The sequence below is a fragment of the Pongo pygmaeus genome, chromosome 1 (genome assembly GCF_028885625.2).
Source record: "Pongo pygmaeus isolate AG05252 chromosome 1, NHGRI_mPonPyg2-v2.0_pri, whole genome shotgun sequence".
Classification (NCBI taxonomy): Eukaryota; Metazoa; Chordata; class Mammalia; order Primates; family Hominidae; genus Pongo; species Pongo pygmaeus.
In genome coordinates this window covers 2,027,576-2,045,995 of record NC_072373.2, presented here as the reverse complement: position 1 = coordinate 2,045,995, position 18,420 = coordinate 2,027,576, and the positions used below count along the sequence as shown (strand labels likewise).

Genomic DNA, 18,420 nt, shown 5'->3' with positions numbered 1-18,420 from the left:
ATCAGGAACCAAGATCAAAGACCAAATATCAGAACAAAAGATTCTCCTAATGCTCCTATTACTCAGGAAATTAAAGGGTTTTAGGAACTCTGTGCCAAAGGACTGGAGACAAATATTGCTATGGTGCGAATGTTTGTCCCTTCAGAAACTCATGTTGAAACTTAATCCCTGGCTGGGCCCAGTGGCCCATGCCTATAATCCCAGCGATTTGGGAGGCCAAGGCAGGTGGATCATTTGAGGTCAGGAGCTCTAGACCAGCCTGGCCAGCATGGTGAAACCTTGTCTCTACTGAAAATACAAAAATTATCTGGGCATGGTGGCACATGCCTGTAATCCCAGCTACTCAGGAGGCTGAGGCATGAGAATCACTTGAACCCAGGAGGTGGAGGTTGCAGTGAGCCGAGATCGCGGCACTGCACTCCAGCCTGTGCAACAGAGTGAGTGAGACTCTGTCTCAAAAAAAAATTTAATACAAAATAAATTAGAAAATAAAAACTTAATCCCCAATGTGGCAGTACTGCAAGATAGGGGAGCTTTAAGGGGGAATTGGGTTGTGGGGCTCTGCCCTCATGAATGGATTAGTCTACTCATGGATTAATGGGTCAATAGATTAATGATTTATTATGGGAATCAGACTGATGACTCTATAAGAAGAGCAAGACAGGCCAGGCGTGGTGGCTCACGCCTGTAATCCCAGCACTTTGGGAGGCTGAGGCGGGTGGATCACGAGGTTAGGAGGTTGAGACCATCCTGGCTAACACGGTGAAATCTCATCTCTACCAAAAATATAAAAAATTAGCTGGGCATGGTGGCGGGCGCCTGTAGTCACAGCTACTCGGGAGGCTGAGGCAGGAGAATGGCGTGAACCTGGGAGGCGGAGCTTGCAGTGAGCTGAGATTGCCCCGCTGCACTCCAGCCTGGGCGACACAGCGAGACCCCGTCTCAAACAAAAACAAAAAGAAAAAGAAAAACAAAAACAACAACAAAAAAAACAAGAAAAGTGAGACAGACCTGAGCTAGTGCGCTCCGCCCATTTGCCATGTGATTACTGATGACTGTATAAGAAGAGTGAGACAGACCTGAGCCAGCGCGCTCGGCCCATTTGCATGTGATTTCCTGCACTGCTCAAGATTCTGCAGAGTCAGCAGGGCGTGGTGGCTCACGCCTGTAATCCCAGTACTTTGGGAGGCTGAGGCAGGCGGATCACCTGAGGTCAGGAGTTCAAGACCAGCCTGGCCAACATGGCAAAATCCTGTCTCTACTAAAAATACAAAAATTAGCCAGGTGTGGTCGTGCGTGCTTGTAGCCCCAGCTACTCAGGAGGCTGATGCAGGAGAATCGCTTGAACCCAGGAGGTGGAGGTTGCAATGAGCTAAGATCGCTCCACCGTACTCCAGCCTGGGTGACAGTGCAAAAAACGAAGAAAGAAAAAGAAAAAAAAGTTCTGCAGAGTCCCCACAGCAAGAAGGCCCTCACCGGGAGCAGCCTCTCAACCTTGGACTTCTCAGCCTCCATAACTGTAAAAAATAAATTCCTTTTTTTTTTTTACATACCTTGTTTCAGGTATTCTGTTATAAGCAAGAGAAAACTAACCCAGAAAATTAAAAAAATATATATATTTTTATATATATATCTTTTTATAAATCACAATATCACAGGTAGTCAGGGAGGCCTCAGTGAGAGGGGACATTTGAGCAAAGACTTGAAGAAAGTGAAGGAGCAAGTCATGTGAGTATTTGGAGGAAAATATTAAGAGAAAAGTTAAGAATAAGGGCAAAGACCCTGGGGCAGAGGCATACTTCAAATGTGCAAGGAAGTAGAAAAAGGCCAGATGGCCTCAGGACAGTGAACAAGTGAGAGAATAAAACTCAAAGTGAGGTTGGGCGCGGTGGCTCACACCTATAATCTCAGCACTTTGGGAGATCGAGGCAGGCGCATCACTTGAGGTCAGGAGTTTGAGACCAACAAGGCCAACATGTTGAAACCCCATCTCTACTAAATATTAGCTGGACATGGTGGCAGGTACCTGTAATCCCAGCTACTTGGGAGGCTGAGGCAGGAGAATTACCTGAACCTCAGAGGTGGAGGTTGCAGTAGGCCAAGATTGCGCCATTGCACTCTAGGCTGAGCGACAGAGCAAGACTCCATCCCCCCACCAAAAAAAATTAAAAGTGAGACTGGGCACAGTGAGTCACACCTGTAATCCCAGTACTTTGGGAGACTGAGGCAGGAGGATCACTTGTATCCAGGAGTTCAAGACCAGCCTGGGTAACATAGCATGAACCTGTCTCTACAATTCTTTTTTCTAATCAGCTGGGTACGGTGGCACACTCTTGTAGTACTAGCTACCCAAGAGGCTAAGGTGAGAGATCGCTTGACCCTGGGAGTTCAAGTTTACAGTGAGCTATGATCACATCACTGCACTCTAGCCTGGGCAAAGAGCAAGACCCTGTCTTTAAAGGAAAAAAAAAGTCAAAATGAGAAAGTTGGGGGGAGTTCCTGTGAGCCACTGCAAGGTTTTACTCTAAGTGAGATAGTGAGATGAGGAGTTATTGGAGGGTTTGAACAGAGGAGTTACGTATTAAATAAATCATATTAAATGTTACTTTTTTGTTGTTGGTTTTTTTTTTGAGACAGAGTTTCACTCTTGTCACCCAGGCTGGAGTGCAATGGAGCGATCTTGGCTCACCACAACCTCCGCCTCCCAGGTTCAAGGAATTCTCCTGCCTCAGCCTTCCCAGCAGCTGGGATTACAGGCATGCGCCACCATGCCTGGCTAATTTTGTATTTTTAGTAGGGATGGGTTTTCTCCATGTTGGTCAGGCTGGTCTCGAACTCCCGACCTCAGGTGATCTGCCTGCCTTGGCCTCCCAAAGTGCTGGGATTACAGGCATGAGCCACCACACCCAGCCTAAACGTTACATATTAAAAGTATTATATATTAAAAAGCCACTGGATTGAGAATAGATTGTAAGAAGACAAGGGTAGAGGCAAGGACACCTCTTAGAAGACTGTTGCAAAACCCCAAGCTAGAAATGCTGGTGGCCTGGACAAGGGTGGGAGCAGTAGAGGTGGCAAGACATAGTTGAATTCTGGATATAGCTTAAAGGTCAGATAGGATCTCCTAATGGTATGAATGGGGGATAAAAGAGAAAAAGAGGTGACAAGGATGATGTCAAGGTTTTGGGTCTGAGAAACTCTAAGGATGAAGTTGCCATTAGCTGAGATGGGGGAAGACTTGCAGGGGCAGGCTTCAGGGGAAGCTCAGCAGTTCTAACCTGGCCTTGTGTATTAATCCGTTCTTGCATTGCTATAAAGAACCACCTGAGACTGGGTAATTTATAAAGAAAAGAGATTTCATCAACTCACGGTTCTGTGGGCTTTACAGGCTTCTGCTTCTGGGGAGGCCTCAGGAAACTTACAATCATGGCAGAAGGCAAAGGGGAAGCAAGCACATCTTCACATGGCTGGCAGGAGAGAGAGAGCAAAGGGGGAAGTGCTATATACTTTTAAACAATCAAATATCATGAGAACTCACTCATCATGAGAACAACAAAGGAGAAGTCTGCCCCCATGACCCAATTACCTTCCCACCAGGACCCTCCTCCAACATTGAGGATTACAATTTGACATGAAATTTGGGTGGGGACACAGAGCCAAACCATATCATTCCACTCCTGGCCCATCCCAAAAATCATGTCCTCACATTTCAAAACACAATTATGCTTTCCTAACAGTCTCCCAAAGTCTTAACTCATTTTAGCATTAACTCAAAAGTCCAAGTCCAAAGTTCATCTGAGATAAGGCAGTCCCTTCTGCCTATGAGCCTGTAAAATCAAAAGTAAGTTAGTTACATCTGGGATACAATAAAGATACAGGCATTGGGTAAATGCTCCTGTTCCAAAAGGGAGAAATTGGCCAAAACAAAGGGGTTACAGGCCCCATGCAAGTCCGAAACCCAGCAGGGCAGTCATTAAATCTTAGAGCTCCCAAATAATCTCCTTTGATTCCATGTCTAACATCCAGGCCACACTGATGCAAGGGGTAGGCTCCCAAGGTCTTCGACAGCTCTGCTTCTGGGGGCTCTGCAGGGCTTAGCGCCCCATGGCTGCTCTCACAGGCTGTTGTTGAGTGCCTGTGACTTTTCCAGGCACACAGTGCAAACTGTTGATGGAGCTACCATTCTGGGGTGTGGAGGACAGTGGCCCTCTTCTCACAGCTCCACTTGGCAGTGCCCCAGTGGAGACTCTGTGTGGGGACTTCAACCCCATATTTCCCCTCCACAGTACCCTAGTAGAGGTTCTCCACAAGGGCTCCACCCCTGAAGCAAATTTCTGCCTGGATATCCAGTTGTTTCCATACATCCTCAGAAATCTGAAAGAGTGGAGGCTCCCAAGCCTCAACTCTTGCCCTCTGAGCACCTGCAGGCTTAACACCATCTAGAAGCCTCCAAGGCTTGTGTCTTACACCCTCTGGAGCAGCAACCTGAAACATATCTGGAGTCCTTTTAGCCATGGCTGGAGCTGGAGCAGCTAAAGCACAGGGAGCAGGGTCCCAAGGCTGCACAGAATAGCAGGGCCCTAAGCCTGACCCACAAAACTGTTTTTCCCTCCTAGGCCTCCAGGCCTGTGATGAGAGGGCCTGACACGAAAGTCTCTGAAATGCCTTGGGGGCATTTTTCCCATTGTCTTGGCTATTAACATATGGCTCCTCTTTACTTAACACAAATTTTTGCAGCTAGGTTGAATTCCTCCCCAGAAAATGGGTTTTTCTTTTCTAACACATGGCCAGGCTGCACATTTCCAAACTTTAATACTCTGTTTCCCTTTTAAATGTAAGTTCCAGTTTCAGATAATCTCTTTCCTCATAAATATAAGCATACACTGTTAGAAGGAGCCAGGCCATGTCTTGAATGCTTTGCTACTTAGAAATATTTTCTGCCAGATACCCTAAATCATCTCTCTCAAGTTCAAAGTTCAACAGATCCCTACAGCAGGGGCACAATGCCACCAGTCTCTTTGCTAAAGCATAGCAAGTGTGACCTTTACTCTAGTTCCAAATAAGGTCCTCATCTCTATCTGAGAACTCCTCAGCCTAGACTTCATTGTCCATATCACTATCAGCATTTTGGTTACAACCATTCAACAAGTCTTTAGGAAGTTCCAAACTTTTCCTTATCTTCCTGTCTTCTTCTGAGCCCTCCAAACTCTTCCAACTTCTGCCTGCTACCCAGTTCCAAAGTCACTTCCACCTTTTCAGGTATCTTTATAGCAATGTCCCAACTCTCTGGTACCACTTTTCTGTATTAGTTCATTCTCACATTGTTATAAAGAACTACCTGAGTCTGGATAATCTGTAAGGAAAAAAGATTTAAACAGCTCATGGTTCTGTGGGCTGTACAGGCTTCTGCTTCTGGGGAGGCCTCAGGAAACTTACAATCATGGTGGAAAGCAAAGGGGAAGTAAGCACATCTTCACATAGCTGGCAGAAGAGAGAGCAAAGGGGGAAGTGCTACACACTTTTAAACAACCAGATCTTGTGAGAACTTACTATCACGAGAACAGCAAGGGAGAAGTCCACCCCCACGATCCAATCACCTCCCACTAGGCCCCTCCTCCAACACTGGGGATTACAATTCAACATGAGATTTGGGTGGGGACACAGAGCCAAACCACAGGCCTTGTAAAGTTAGAGATACTTAAAGACTCAACTTGCGTATCTTCTCCTAAAAGCCTTTGCAGTATTGCTATCATAGCACTGATTAGAGAGAGCAGCTCTTTTAACACAGGTGTTTTTGAGTTTTAAAGCACACATTAATTCAAAATAAACTAGTGTTAAGAACAAATCAGTAACTTCTGTTCCGACAGTGAAAGAGTGATTGAGACAGATGTTCCCCTTCTGGCATAGACAACCAGAAAACTGACAAAATATATGAAACAACTGTATTCAGATATTAGGACCATAGGTAGTGTAAAGTGTGATCTCAGAGAGGAGGAAAACAGAGAAGGTGAGCCCTACAATCACCCCAGTTCTTTGCCTGAAGGCAATTTTTGAGTTGTTATGTAAGGAATCCAAACAGAGCCCAAGAGATCTCGCTGAGTTGAGGAAAGACTAGAGGTGGGGATGGCTAAGGCAGTTTGCAATTTGTGAGGCAGAGTATTGAAGAGGAAGAAGCTATGTAAAGAGAGCTCCAGAAATCTGCATACGAGTCCCCTTGAGACTTGGCATGAATACTAATCTGGCATGTATAAGGTGAAACTCACCAAGCCTGGCAAGGAACAATTAATTGATGGGAATCTATAAGCTAAACAATTCCCAACGCTGACACAGGGCTGGTAAATGTGAGTTCCTACCATGCAGAGTGGAGAGCCCTTGTTGAAGACTTAGGGTGAGGAGTAAAGACCCTTAGTAGAACAGCTAAAAACAAAGTGTTTTGTTTGTTTGTTTTTGTGTTTTGAGACGAAGTCTCGCTCTGTCACCCAGGCTGGAGTGCAATGGCGCAATCTTGGCTCACTGCAACCTCCGCCTCGCGGATTCAAGCGATTCTCCTGCCTCAGCCTCCCGAGTACCTGGGATTACAGGCGTGCGCTGTAGGGTCCAGCCCTACTGGGTCTTTTCTCCTCATGTGCAGAGATGAGAGACTGTAGAAATAAAGACACAAGACAAAGAGATAGAAGAAAAGACAGCTGGGCCCGGGGGACCACTACCACCTAAACACGGAGACCGGTAGAGGCCCTGAATGCCTGGCTGCGCTGTTATTTATTGGATACAAGACAAACGGGTGGGGTTAGGAGGGTAAGCCATCTCTAATGATAGTAAAGGTCACGCAAGTCACGTGTCCACCGGACAGGGGGCCCTTCCCTGTTTGGTAGCCGAGGCGGAGAGAGACAGAAGGCAGCTTACATCATTATTTCTCTGTGCATTTCAAAGACTTTAGTACTTTCACTAATTCTGCTACTGTTATCTAGAAGGCGGAGCCAGGTGTACAGGGTGGAACATGAAAGCGGACCAGGAGCATGACCGCTGAAGCACAGCATCACAGGGAGATGGTCAGGCCTCCGGATAGCTACGGGCGGGCCTGACTAATGTCAGGCCTTCCACAAGAGGTGGTGGAGCAGAGTCTTCTCTATATTCCCCAGGGAAAGGGAGACTCCCTTTCCCAGTCTGCTACGTAAGGGGTGCCTTCCCCAGGCATTGACGCTACCGCTAGACCAGGGAGCCCTCTAGTGGCCCTGTCCGGGCATGAGAGAGGGCTCACACTCTTGCCTTCTGGTCACTTCTCACCGTGTCCTTTCAGCTCCTATCTCTGTATGGCCTGGTTTTTCCTAGGTTATACTTGTAGAACAAGGATTATTATAATATTGGAATAAAGAGTAATGCTAGAAACTAATGATTAATGATATTCATATATAATCATATCCATAATCATTTCTAGTATAACTATTTCTAGAAAGAGTGATTAATATATACTTTCTTTATTATACTGGAACAGCTTCTGCCCTCGGTCTCTTGCCTTGGCACCTGGGTGGCTTGCCGCCCACAGTGTGCCACCACACCCGGCTAATTTTTTTTTTTTTTTTTTTTTAGACAGAGTCTTGCTCTGTCGCCAGGCGGGAGTGCAGTGGCGCGATCTTGGCTCACTGCAACCTCCACCTCCTGGGTTCAAGCGATTCCCCTGCCTCAGCCTCCCAAGTAGCTGGGACTACAGGCGTGCACCACCACACCCAGCTAGTTTTTTGTATTTTAGTAGAGACGGGGTTTCACTATGTTAGCCAGGATGGTCTCAATCTCCCCACCTCGTGATCCGCCCACCTTGGCCTCCCAAAGTGCTGGGATTACAGGCGTGAGCCACCGTGCCTGGCCCAACACCCGGCTAATTTTTTGTATTTTTAGTAGAGATGGGGTTTCACCACCTTGAACTTCATCAGGAGTTCAAGGCCAGGCTGGTCTTGAACTCCTGATCTCAGGTGATCTGTCCACCCGGGCCTCCCAAAGTGCTGGGATTGCCTCAGCTCCTTCCCTTCCCCTGCTCAGATAACTTGCCCCTGAGGGCAGGGGCCTGCTGGCTTATTGAAAATGGATGGAGCCCAACAAGCGCAGAGAAGCGCAACCACGCAGGGAGAAAGCACTGTACAAGGTCGGTGCTCTGCCTCCTCTTGCCACTGACTGCCGACTGAGGGCCACTGGCCTGTGCCTACTAACCAGGCCTCCTAGGTCACCTGGTTACCAGGAACCAATCACTCCTAGAGTTCCTGTCCCAGGCACTTGGCTCACAATGCCCGGTGGCTGCCCAAACCAGTGGCTGTCCCCTCCCACAGAGACCCCCCAAGTGGTTGCCCTGTCCCACCATAATTCCGGTTTTCCTTCCTTTCTGGCTGCTGGGAGCTTTTAAGTTTCTGCATTGTTATGAAGTCTCTCTGGATCATCACCTTACAATGGATTATGCTTAAATTACTACTGTAATCAAATCTAAGTCTTAGGCACTACCTCCTCTCCCCAGTGGCCTCTGAGTTGTTTTTTTGTTTGTTTGTTTTTTTGAGATGAAGTCTCATTCTGTCGCCCAGGCTGGAGTGCAATGGTGTCATCTCGGCTCACTGCAACCTCCGCCTCCCGGGTTCAAGCAATTCTCTGCCTCAGCCTCCTGAGTAGCTGGGATTACAGACACCCGCCACCACGCCCAGCTGATTTTTGTATTTTCAGTAGAGACAGGGTTTCATCATGTTGGCCAGGCTGTTCTTGAACTCCTGACCTTGTGAGATCCACCCGCCTTGGCCTCTCAAAGTGCTGGGATTACAGGTGTGAGCCACTGAGCCACTGAGCCCGGCAGCCTCTGAGTTTTTTAGAAACAAGAAAGAACATCGATTTCTGTAGGTGCTTTCAGAAAAAAATTTGTCATGAGTTAAGTCTACTCTGTGATGTCAACTTACATTTTTAATGTGTATATATATACTATATATAGTATATATATATACTATATATACATTATATATAGTATATATATAGTATATATATACTATATATACTATATATATACTATATATAATGTATATATAGTATATATATATACTATATATACTATATATATATAGTATATATAGTATATATATATACTATATAAATTCTTAGGCTTTTCTGAAAATATCACACACATTAAATCAAACAGAAGAGTAATAGGAAATTTCCTAAAATGTGTACACTAAGAACATACATATATATATAAATAAAATTTTTTTTTTTGAGATGGAGTTTCACTCTTGTTGCCCAGGCTGGAGTACAATGAGGCAATCTCGGCTCACCGCAACCTCCACCTCCCGGGTTCACGAGATTCTCCTGCCTCAGCCTCCCGAGTAGCTGGGATTACAGGCATGTGCCACCACACCAGGCTAATTTTGTATTTTTAGTAGAGACAGGGTTTCTCTATGTTAGTCAGGCTGGTCTCAAACTCCTGACCTCAGGTGATCTGCCCGCCTCAGCCTCCCAAAGTACTGGGATTACAGGCATGAGCCACCGTGCCTGGCCGAACGTCACGTATTTCTAATGATTGCTTTGATAGAGCAACTTAGAATCTATGGTTCCAACAAATAAAACCACTATATAATGTGAGATTATACATGTGATTATCATTGCTACTTGCGACTAGCAATTATCATGTGAATGTGTACTGTGAGTTGCTATGTGGCTACAGTGATTTAATCTTTCTGATCCTTGATTTAACTATAAAAAAATGATTACCACAGACTTTGTTTGCTCTAAAAATTAAATGAGAGAAGGATGATACTCTTCTTTGTATTAAACACAAAATTACAGGCATTTTGCCCAGATTTGTAAACAATTATCTTATTTAAGCCTCATAACAACTTGAAAAAGGCATCTTTTATAGATGAGAAAACTGAAGATCAGAGGGGTTAAAAACACATCCACAATCACATAATGATGAATGACGGAATTGGGATTCAAATCCAGTTCTGACGGACTCTAGAGCTGGTGCATCTTAAGAACCAAATTATACCCGGCCCATGTAGGCACTCAATATATGTGAATTCCCTTTTATTACCCTATTATGTGTGAATGTCAGTGCCTTTCATGGCCTCAGTATAACCGTTCACTCCCTCCCAGGTTGCCTGTCAGTGGTTTCCTTCTTCCTGGAGATAATCAAGAATTTGCATATTTAGACCACTCTTTTAAGTATTTTTTAATAAGCAGATGTGTTGACAATGTAAGGCTTGAATAATGAAATTTTCCAGGCCATCCATTGCTAACTGTGAATTAATTGCCTAGCTTATTTGGAATAAAAAAAAAAACAAACCAACAAACCAACAAAAAACAACAACAAAAAAACCTATTACATGTTAAAAAGAACCCACAGAGCTTGTGAGGAAGGAGTCTGAGCTATGCTGCAGGAGCACCTTACTATCAGTTTTTTGGGAAGACCAGCCCAAAGACACAAAGCAAGAGTACCTCTAACATGCATTGGAATATCACAACTCTGGTCTAGGATTCAAAATACTGGGTTAGGAGTCCCTCCAGAGCTAAGATACAGTAGACCAACACCTGTTTTTGGCTCTGGAGAGAAGAAACAGAGGCAAAGATCAAAGGTACTAAAAGAGTTCTAGAGATTTGTGGACTACTATGTACATATCGTTAGCTATATTGTATCATACATCTAAAATTTTCTTAAGGGAGTAAATTTCATATTATGTGGCTTTTTTAACCACAATTAAAGTAAAAAATATAGATATTATACTATAAAAGAGAATGGGGATAACAGAAGAGTAATACTCAGGTGAGAGGGAGAGAAGGAGAAGCCTTGCTTCCCAGGATAAGGGGAAAGGGAAAATCAACGCAGATATGGAATAACAGGTACATGAGGACTCTGAGGTAGAAACAAGCTTGGTAAGTTGACATTGTCTAGCCTAAATCTTTCCAGAAAAGCAGCACATCTAGTCCCAGGCATTTCATTCCTCTCACCACCTCTCTCGCTGACCCACGGCCACAGTGCCCTTATTGACTTTTCTGGAACATGGCCAGCTTTCCCTTGCTTTTGGTTCCTTTCAGCCTTGTAACTTCCTGTGATTGGAAGGTCTTTGTATGGCTGACTCCTTTCATCTTTCTTCTCCATTATTACTTCCTCAGAGAGTCCTTCCCTTCCGAGCCTCATGGAGACCCACGCACTGTGCCATTATTCATTTTTATTTCCTTCATTCCACTTATTATTTGAAAATATCTTAATTAGTTGTTTTTGCATTTATGATTAGTCTCCTTTAACCACATTGTGAGTTCCATAGGCTAAGGAACCTTACATATATTGTCATTCACCATATATACCAATTCTTAGGACAGATTTTATGACAGTGTAGGCATTCCATGAATATGTACTGCATTCATACATAAATAAATGAGTGACATGCTGTTGGCAAAATGAATATAAGCAGAAATTGTAACTTTGGAACACTGATATCCACCAATATTTGTTAATTTATTGGATAATGTATTTTCCATATATTTATGTGTCATGACCTACATTTAACTCCAAAGGGAATATGCAATCTATATAAATCCGTTTTTCTGCCTTCTAGAAGCTTAGTCTATGGAGGAAACATATGAACGCAGACCATTAAAATACAATGTGATGAAGATTTTAACAATTACAATGCACTGAAGTTTTGGACTGAGGGCTATGGGAGCAATAATAAAGTGCTTCGAACTTAAGTAAAATGAAATAAGAACACAGTTATACTAACATGCTGAGAACATGAAAGTTCAGAGTTTGGCATGCGAATGCTGAGGGCTGAGGAGTAATCATGAGGCAGAGGAGCTAGGAAGCATATACAACCCTCCCGAGATTTTCATTGACAGTAAGGAGTAAACTAAGGTGTAAACTGAGGAGACAGTATCAAGAAAATGATTTAAATTATGTCTCTGAGGGAATTAAGCCAAGTGAAAGAAAAATCGAAGATAACTAAAACAAAAGGGAATCTTTAAAGAGGCTAAGTCTCAAAAGAGGTAAAAGAAAAGAGAATAACTTATTCTATTAGGCGAAGAGAATAACGTATTCTATTAGGCAGGAGAGAAGGAGGAAACAATGAGCATCTCTGAAGGGAAATCTTAAGGTTGAGGGAGAGAGGCTTACCAAGCATAAGCTGAACAATTTCTATTTTCCCATGAAGAATGAGATAGACCATCTGCTGATACTGGCTGGTGAGGGAGAGGCTGAGGGAGAGGGAGGGAGGAGAACTTTATTGGTTTATAATTGGTGTACAATGTTGCTGCCCTAAGCTGCATCTTCACTGATGTGTGAAGTGAAAAACTTGTCCTTATGTCTCTCTTGAACTCTATGCAGAAACTAGATGTGGCACACTGTCCACATGGGGGACAGAACACAAGGTTACAGAAACACCAGAACAAGAATGAAATAAACATTTCTACATTTGCAAAACAATTTTTTAATTAGCTAATTATTTAGCTCAATGATTGCTATATCCCTGTAGGTGTATGTGCTCAAGGATCAGTTATTATTTCTTTAAATCCTTTTGAGGCATTCAAAGACATAAGACATTCTATTTCAGTGGGAATGTTGTAATAGGCAACATTTGCTGTAAATAAACAACATTTGACAAAAGGAGTAAATTACACTGGCCGGGCGTGGTGGCTCATGCCTCTAATCCCAGCACTTTGGGAGGCCGAGGCAGGCGGATCACGAGGTCAGGAGCTCGAGACCATCCTGGTGAACATAGTGAAACCCCGTCTCTATTAAAAATACAAAAAAATTAGCCAGGTGTGGTGGCGGGCACCTGTAGTCCCAGCTACTTGGGAGGCTGAGGCAGGAGAATGGCGTGAACCCGGGAGGCAGAGCTTGCAGTGAGCCGAGATCGCGCCACTGCACTCCAGCCTGGGCGACAGAGCGAGACTCCGTCTCAAAAAAATAAAAATAAAAATAAAAATAAAAATAAATAAATAAATAAATTACACTGAATTTATCCTGAAGAGAAAATGCCAAGCCAAATAAGAGACCCCCAAATCAGACTGAAAATTTATTTGCCTCTATAAAGTTCAGAAAAGCAGAATGAGAAGCAGCTACTTTTTAGACTTTAGACATCATAAATTTACAATTCAATTCAACAGGAGATTTGGGCAGGGACACATATCTAAACTACATCAATACTTAGGAAGTCAACCTCAGATCAGTTACGCACATATTTTCTCTCATTCCCAGTTCCCTGCCATTCGCAAAGTTTATGAGCATTTTTTTATCTTCCCTCAAGCCCCAGATATAAATGTAAGAGCTTTGTGCCACCTAACAAAAACTTTCATGTGTGCCAAAATAAATCTACTCATCAGTGCCCACTGGTATTTTAATGGCTCAATAGAAATGTTTTGTACAAGGTTGTGAAGGCCTTTATGAAAGGATAAGTTTTTTGTTGTTGTTTTTGAGACAGAGTCTTGGTCTGTTGCCCAGGCTGGAGTGCAGTGGCGTGATCTTGGCTCACTGCAACCTCTGCCTCCCAGGTTCAAGCGATTCTCCTGCCTCAGCCTCCTGAGTAGCTGAGACTACGGGTGCCCGCCACCACACCTGGCTAATTTTTGTTATTTTTAGTAGAGACGGGGTTTTGCCATGTTGGCCAGGCTGGTTTCGAAAGCCTGACTTCGTGATCTGCCCGCCTCAGCCTCCAAAAGTGCTGGAATTACAGGCGTGAGCCACCGCACCCAGCAAAAGAATAAAGTTTTTAAAAGTCTTTTAGGATAGTTTTGTTATCAGGCGTATAAGCTTAAGAACAGTCTCTTCCAGCATCTCTATTTGTCAGAGTTTTTATGACATTGGTGATTTCATTTTTATTCTAAAAACTTTCATACATCTCATTCTGTAGCAATTAGTTTGCATTCAGCTACAAAGAAAAGATTTTTGTATACTATCAGAATATATGAGGTGTACTCTTATGTACTTGGGCAGCAGAACTGATAAAATAGTGCAGTGACCTTACAGTGTGCCAGTTTCTTTCCATTTCCTCTCTCTGAAATGGTCTACACCTGGTTATTGTGCTCAAGCTCACTCCTTCAGAGCCCAAGTTGGCTGATCCACCTCCAGGCAATCGAACCACATTCCAAACAGCAACAAGGAGAAAAATGTGAAGCTGATAGGACATAGGGAATTTTATTAAAAACCAGTGTTTTTTTAATTCAGAGAAGGCCAACCTGTTCAAGCACTTCTCTCTAAATCTCACGGAGCAGAACGCTATCGCTTGGCCACCAATGTAAGCAGGAACATTTCTCTATAGCAGAACACAGGAGACATGATTGAGAGTGGCTGCTGCTACCTGTACTATCATGAGTTCTGACAAAAACGCTATTTGTCTTGTGCACTGGAACAGGGTGTTATGAAAAAACCCCCTCAAATTCAGAATACATTCATCCCAGATTCACAATAATTATGTATGCAAATGGAATGCTTATTCTTTAGAGGTATAATTAAAGAGCTGTCTAATCATTTGATTACTTATTACTTTGTAATGAAAATTATCAAACACAACAGTGAGAATGTAATATTCAATCTCACAATCAAACATAACCTGTTAATCTTTTGTAAGGTTTTACATTTTGATAAAATGTTCAATAAATTGTGGTGCTTTAATTTGCATCATGACGATGCGAAACATAAAAGCAAGTGATTTACTTGAAAGGTGATCTCAGGAACAGAAGGAAGCAGTGAAGGAAGATGGGAAAGAGCAAGAAACCAATAAAGGCTGTGGGGTCGGTCAGACCTATTTTTGTTCACACATTTTTGGAGTTTTGAGTCCAGCTCTAACGTTACCACATGTGTATGGTGTATTCCTATTATGATTATGTTAACTCAGGATAAACTATGGCTTAGGTACTGCAGAGGCTGCTGCACATAGAATGGACCGGAACCATCTGAGGGCTGTAGGATAACGGGTTGCTGGGCCTCTCCTTCATGTTACTCACTCAGCAGTCTGGTCTGCTTTTGTTGCAAATTTTCAGGTGTTTCCAAAGCCGTTTGTCAGGGGAAATGACGAAGAACTGTCTGGCTGCACAGTATGATGATGTTCTTCAGTAAAGGGAGTGGCCCGCATGAAATGCAGTAAGAAACACATTGATCGTGAATGCTTTTAAGTGGACTCTGGTCTTGTTTATCCAAGTGTGAGAAATGAGGTCATGTGTGTTGGACTTCTGTGGTTTCACCTTGCAAGCCTGACTACTGTTCAAAGTCTACAATAGTCAGGTACATATCCATTCCGGGTATACACGTGTAACCTGGGCTAGGATCTAAAGTCTTTACATGGCCTGGGCTGGAATCTGTCTCAGATCCTAGAGACCTGCTCTGTGTGAACACACCTGGAGGAAACACTGAGATCCAAGTGGGGAGATAATTCAAAAATAGAGTCCTTTGGGGGGTTGTTTTTAGAACTGTTCCTGTTGCTTTGGGGGTGACATGGGGGAAGGTATGGAGAAGATGGTGGTGGTGACAACGGAGGTTTGAGGGGTACGGGACCACACCCAGACTTAGAACACAGCCCTCGTTTCTCCTGATTCTGTTTGTCACAGCCAGGACAGCACACTGGGTAATTTACCTAATCTCACCCAGGGGACTGGGCTTTTGATTTTGCCATTTCAAGGAAAGATGTGCATCATACCACGGGCACTACAGATCCTTGAGACCTCCTTCAGCTCTCCTCTTCTTTCACCTCCTTGAAAATTACCTTTTAGTTGATAGCCTCAGAAACGTTCTTGAAATCTTTACTACCCATTCGCTAGGTAAAATTATCTAAATGAATTTCTCATTCCAAATCTAACCATATTTCTTAAATTATGAATATGGTTGAGAAATTTATTTTTAGGCAATCTTTCTGTTTCATATAATTTACTCATAATTGTTAGTTTTGAGTATTCTTTAAAATGAATTATCCCCATTACTAAATTATAATTTGATTGTTTAATCTTTCTAAAAAAAATTAAAATATGTCATTCTAAATAACTCGTTAAGTTTTACCTTATATTTATAGAAGCCTTCCCAATTACTCATATAAAAATCTTATGCTGGCTGGATGCGGTGGCTCACGCCTGTAATTCCAGCACTTTGGGAGGCCGAGGCGGGTGGATCACGAGGTCAGGAGATCGAGATCATCCTGACTCACACGGTGAAACCCCGTCTCCACTAAAAAAAAAAAATACAAAAAATTAGCCGGGCACGATGGCAGGCGCCTGTAGTCCCAGCTACTCAGGAGGCTGAGGCAGGAGAATGGCGTGAACCTGGGAGGCGGAGCTTGCAGTGAGCCAAGATCGCGCCACTGCACTCCAGCCTGGATGACAGAGCAAGACTCCATATAAAAAAAAAAAATCTTATGCTGTGTTTGAATACATAATTTATCAATCAGTTATATATTTTTAAACAGCCTTGAAAGACTGATTTTATTCTTATAAAATGATATATTTAATCACTTTCTAGTTATAGAACTGTAGTATTTGGCTGTTATATTATACCTAAAGCTGTTAATTTCCCTTTTTAAAGCAGTAATGAAATATGCAAACTATAAGATTTGCCCCCCGCCGCTTTTTTTTTTTTTTTGAGACAGAGTCTCACTCTGTCGCTCAGGCTGGAGTGCGGTGGCGCGATCTCAGTGCACTGCAATTTCCATCTCCCAGGTTCTGGTGATTCTCATGCTTCATCCTCCCAAGCAGCTGAGATTACAGGCGTGCACCACCACACACTGCTGATTGTTGTATTTTTTGGTAGAGACGGGGTTTCACCATGTTGGCCAGGCTGGTCTCGAACTCCTGACCACAATTGATCTGCCCGCCTCAGCCTCCCAAAGTGCTGGGATTACAGGAGTGAACCACCGCACCCGGCCGAGTTTACCCATTTTTGAGTGTACATTTTAGAGGGATTAAGTGCATTCACATCATGGTATACTCATCACAACCATCTTGAAACTCTGAAACTATTATGAGAAAACATAAGGTAAAAGTACCATGACATTAGTCTGGGCAATAATTTTTTAGATTTAATGTAAAAATCCCAGGCAACACAAGTAAAAATAAATGAAACTTCTTTCAACTAAAAATCTTCTATACAGCACCAGGTACAATCAATGAAATGATGAGACAACCGAAGAATGAAAAAATATTCAAATTATATGTCAGATGGGTTAATATTGAAAATACATAAGAACTTAAACTATATGACAGAAAGATATTAAAAATGGGTAAAATATCTAAATATGTTTTTCAAAAGACCTACAAATGACCAACACATATATTTTTAAATGTTCATCAATAATCATCAAGGAAAGGCAAATCAGAACTGCTATGAGGTATCACCTCACTCTTGTTACAATGACTATAATCAAAAAGACAGAAGATAAGTGTTGGCAAAAGTGTGGGAAAAGAAAAATGCTAGCACAACTGTTGGTGTGAATGTGAACCAATACAGCCACTGTCAAAAACAGTATGATGATTTCTGCAAAATTTCAAAATAGAACTACCATATGACACAGCAATTTTACTATTGGATATATATCCACAAAAATAAAATCAGTAGGTTGAGGAGACATCTTTATTTCCCAAATATTGAAAGAAATATTTCCCAAATTTTGAAATATATAATATTTGGGAATATATGGGTAATAAATGTTTCTGTCTTTCTCATAAACTTAGTGGAAAAGACTCAAAAATAAAGTTTTTGTGATGTTTTTGTTCTATTAGTCCGTCATCAGTACAGGAACTCAGGTATTTACCAGTGTGCTCAGGGCCTAGCACAGAACATGGGAAGGACTGAAGTATTTTAGAACTTTTACTTTAAGCTTGGGGTACCTGGAGCTGCTGTTCCTGATAGTGATGGTATAGAAAACAGTAAAGAAGCAGACAGTGCTAATGGTCCCAATTTGGCTATTGTAGAAACACAGAAAACAATTTAGCACCCAAAATCACTGAGGAAATGTTTTAATCCAAAAGCTACCATGATCTCTGAGATGTCTTTAGAGCGAATGACCAAGCGGTTGGCTAGTTAGGTGATTACGAATGAAGACTACAGACTGCCAACTGCACCCGATGATATATAGGAAGAAATTTAAAAAGTTCCCAAGATTGCAAAAATAAATCTAAAAGAAAGATTATTTCAGGCCGGGCACAGTGGCTAACGCCTGCAATCTCAGCACTTTGAGAGGACGAAGTGGGCGGATCAAGTGAGGTGGGAGCTTGGGACCAGCCTGACCAATATGGAGAAACCCGGACTCTACTAAAAATACAAAATTAGCCTGGCGTGGTGGCACATGACTGTAGTCCCAGCTACTTGGGAGGCTGAGGCAGAAAAATCACTTGAACCTGGGAGGCAGAGGTTGTGGTGAGCCGAGATCGCGCCATTGCACTCCAGCCTAGGCAATAAGAGTGAAATTTAGTCTCAAGAAAAAA

General features: G+C 42.9%; 1 protein-coding gene across 1 annotated transcript in view; it reads left to right on the top strand.

The window, feature by feature from the left end:
• LOC129014676 (serine/arginine repetitive matrix protein 1-like) overlaps positions 1-18,420 on the top strand; it is a 65,746-nt gene that overhangs the window by 30,790 nt on the left and 16,536 nt on the right. The gene's annotated exons all lie outside the window — the stretch shown is intronic.